Here is a 4,220-nt window from a genome sequence, read left to right as displayed (position 1 = left end):
TTTGAGAGGGTGGGAAAGTTTTCTTTGATAATTTGTTGGATAAGTTCTCCATGCCTTTGTTCTGAATTTCTTTCCTTTCTGGTATACTCATGATCTGAATGTTGGGGTGTTTAAGGCTATCCTGCAGTTCCCTCATGTTTGGTTCACAATTTTTAAAATTTATTCATGTCTTTAGACTTGTGAACTATTTCTTCTGTCTTCCAGTTCTAAGGTTATGTCATCCACATGACTGACTCTGTTCTTGAGAGTTTTTAAAGAGGTTTGGACTTGTTTGATTTGGTTTGTATTTTCTATTGCCTTTTTCTGTATAGTATCCATGCCTCTGTTGAGTATTCTTTTCAGGGCATTTTCTGATTTTCTTAATGCTTCTTGGAATTCATCTTTGCATTTATTTATGTCTTCATTGATCTTAAGCAGCTTATTATTGAGGTCTTCTGGTTTTTTTCTTTTTTTTTGTCTCTCCTTAAGGTCACTTAACTATCTTATGAAATCTCTTTCTCTCCCCCTTTTTAATTTTTTTCTATTAGATTCCACCTAGTGAGGACAGCATTCACACGACTGATGGTCTTTTATTGGTTTTCTGCAAGTTCTGCTAATTGCTTGGTCAGGGTCACATATCTTAGGTCTTCATTTTGGTATTCTGATCCTGTTTCTCATTATCTATCTATCTATCTATCTATCTATCTATCTATCTATCTACCTACCTACCTACCTATCATAGTTTGAATAGATGGCTCCCAATATATTCAGTGTTTCATTAGTTTGTAATTAGGATCTGTAGCCACTTGGCAGGAGGAGGTGTCACAAGGTAGATCTTAAAGTGTGGCTGTGGATTGTGACATTCCAATCTAAAGATATACAAATTGCTTGACTTCTGCCTGGAGTTCCTTAAGTGTGCTATGTGGTGTGGCTTTGAGCTTGTGGCTTCTTTCTCTCTCTCTCTTTCTTTTCTCTCTCTCTCTTTGTGTGAGTGTGTGTGTGTGTGTGTGTGTGTGTGTGTGTCCTTGGATCTGTGAAAGCAGGGCCAGCTTCTTCTGCCAGTATGTAATTTCTCCTTGACCTTTAAGCATCAATAAATATCCCTTTCTCCATAACTGTGCCAGGCTTATAAGTTCATCTCAGCAAATCTGAAACTATCTACTACAGAAATTGGTATCGGCTTGGCTGGAGTGAGTCAAGGTGGAAGAGTATGCCTGAGAGCCGTGCCCCTGGTGAATTGTAGATGACTGTGGTGGGGCCTTTACCATGGGTACCATAGATGGTAGTATCTTTCAAGTGATCAAAGACTTTTGAAATTCTCCAGTGGGAGTTAACCACAGGCTATGAGGGAGTTTGACAGCTATTAAAACCAGAGCTCCACAGTTGGGAGGTAGCTTTGCAGTCTGGGGAGGTCTGTTTTCCATGATTGACTGTAGTGTGGTTCACATCAGAGGGAAAGAAGACCCCTGGAACTCCATCACTAGTGGTGCCTTAACAGGAGCCACCCTGGCAGCAAGAAATGGACCTGTGGCCATGGTTGGGTCAGCTGCAATGGGTGGCATTCTTCTACCTTTAATTGAAGGTGCTGGAATCTTGTTGACAAGATTTGCCTCTGCATAGTTTCTCAATGGCCCTCAGTTTTCTTAAGACCGCCGCCCCCCCCAGTTGCCTTCAAGCCAGTTACCATCCTCACCTTTTGGAGACTATTGACAATATCAACAGGACTTCTTTCCCAGGGTTTCTTTAACCAGATGAGCTGTAATTCAAGGATTTCTGAAGGTCAAGACATAGTTTGTTTAAAACCATGGGTGCAACAACTGTGGCCAAATAGGCCATGAACAGACAGCACTTTTTCTATTTAAAGGGACACAGAAGGGAGAAAAGATAACTGCATTCATTTATTCACATTTGGATTGTATTTGTGATCAAAATAAATGTCTAGAATCATTTAAAGAGTATATAAGTGCTTAGAAGATGAAGGACCAAAGGGCAACTAACCGTGAATCAGAAGTATCATTTTCTTAGGAACTTCTCTACCTGGTTTCTATGTGCAGTTAGTCAAACAATAAAATCTCTTGAACTTAAAAAAAAAAAAAAAAGAAAGAAATTGATATCAACATGTGGGATAACATTAATCTGACCATGTGGATTTGGTTGTTCTGGAACTTTTGTTTTGGTGGAACATACATGGATTTGGTTCTTGCAACTGAAGATACCTTCTGGAAAGGTAAGCCAAGTATTATGGACTGTACTGATAAGAATGTAAAAATTCTAAGTGCAAAGAAAATTGAACTTGGAGAGTTGGCTTATGAACTTTCTAAGGGGTAGGAAAGACTGCAGAAGACTGTTGAAACTGAGCTACTAGCACAAGGTCTGGCTGCATTCTATTGCCCAGGCCTAGAGAATTTAAGCAAGGTTAAATTTGTAATAGACTGATGTGCTTGGTTAAAGATATTTGACTGAGAGATTTAAGATTTTAAGTTGTAAAACCTCCAACAAGTTAAAATTACAGGCTCTGAGTCTGGTTTTGTTGCTGAAGCTGATGTTGTCAAACACACTAGCAATGTTAAGGAACATAGTTCAACTGCTTTACATTAAAACAGTAGAAAAGATACCTGAGGAAAGACAATGAGAGATATGCAAATATTTGGAAAGAGTTGACTGAAGAAGGAACCTACTTTTCAAAGATATGATTTGTTTGTTCCCTGAATTAAGAATATGACTGTGGTCTCCCAACCAAGATGGTGACAGCCTAATTAAGCTGCACATCCCAGGGAAAGAAAGGCAAGGCATTAAGGGTTCACTGGGCATTTTAGGGGAGAGCAATCTCTATAGCTTGCCTGTGGGAAGGCAAGAGGGGGGAAAAAAGCTGATTCCCTCACTCACGGGAAGCCCACCAATCCCCTAGTTCCCCCAGTGGCCACCATACCCACAGTCCCAGCTTCAGGAAAGTCCTGCACTTACTGTAGGAAAGAGGTCCCAGGCCAACATAGTTCCACTTGCCTCACTGCACAGGAGTGATCAACCTGCTACTCCTACCCATGCATGACCTTGGGCAGGCTCCACCCATTGGATCTCAGGCTCCTTTGTTCCATTTGCCCACCACACACATGCTGCTGATCCCCACTTGTGCAAGCATAGCCTGCTCTTCATATTTGTTCACTTACTCCTCTGGCCACCACCCATTCACACGTGAGCCCAGGCCCTGCCCACTTGAGATCAGGCTCACTCTGCCTATCTGCCTGTGTCAGCTCAGGTGCAATCCCTTCCCTGTCTGCTACACCAACTGACTACAAGTGTTGCAGGCAAGCTCAGAGTGCTTCTGGGTCCCAGTGTTCTGCCACACATGAGTTTAGGCTGCTTCGGTGATTGGTGCCTCAGTGTCCCTCCGAGTGTGAGCACAGATAGCTTTGGGACATCACTGTGTGAGAGCTCAGGCATCTTTGGGGCCCCTCCATGCAGGGGCTCAGGCTGCTTTGGCATTCAACCAAGTGAGAACTCAGACTGCTTGGCATCTACCTCAGGCTGCTTCAGCTTCCCACTGTGCTTCAGCTCAATTGGATCTACCTATCTACATGTTAGCACAAGACCACTCATCTGCTTGCCTGTTGGCTATCCCAGGCTAGCTCCACCAAGAGGCACCACTTCCCTAGCCCACTGTGAGCTCTAGACCACAGTTCTATTTTCCCTGCCCACATACTGTGATGGGAAGACCATGGCACAAAAGAAATAACATGAAAAATCAAATGCAAGAAATCCAGTTATATCATGCAGTCCAATAATGAATATCACTAATCAAAACATAGAACAGTCATTAGGATCACAACACTAAAATGAAGCTATGAGCAATGCACCCTGATCAAGCTACTGATATAACTTGCAGAAAAACAACAAATGACCAATAATTGTGTGGATGCCACCATCACTAGACTAGGCCTAATAGATAAGAATATAGAAGGAATTCAAAGGCAGTCAAGAGAAATGAAGGAAAGTGAAAAAAAAGAGGACTTCAAAAATCAGCTGGCAATGCTAAATGAAGACATAAAGAAATGTGAGGATGAATTCCAAGAAGCATCAAGAAAATCAGAAAATGATGTGAAAAAGGAGCTTGACAGAGGGATAGAAACTATACATAGAAAAATAGTAGAAAATGCAAACCTAATTGAACAAGTCCAAAATTTTCTAGTGGTTCTTAAGAATAGAGTCAGCCATGGGGAGGACAGAAACTCTGATCTGGAAGA

At 41.8% G+C, this 4,220-nt stretch overlaps 1 pseudogene; it reads left to right on the top strand.

The window, feature by feature from the left end:
* Positions 1–1,230: 1,230 nt before the first annotated feature.
* On the top strand, positions 1,231–1,734 carry LOC101609968 (annotated as a pseudogene).
* Positions 1,735–4,220: the final 2,486 nt, after the last annotated feature.

Source organism: Jaculus jaculus, chromosome 9 (genome assembly GCF_020740685.1).
Source record: "Jaculus jaculus isolate mJacJac1 chromosome 9, mJacJac1.mat.Y.cur, whole genome shotgun sequence".
Lineage (NCBI taxonomy): Eukaryota > Metazoa > Chordata > Mammalia > Rodentia > Dipodidae > Jaculus > Jaculus jaculus.
This window is presented reverse-complemented; position numbering and strand designations above follow the sequence as displayed.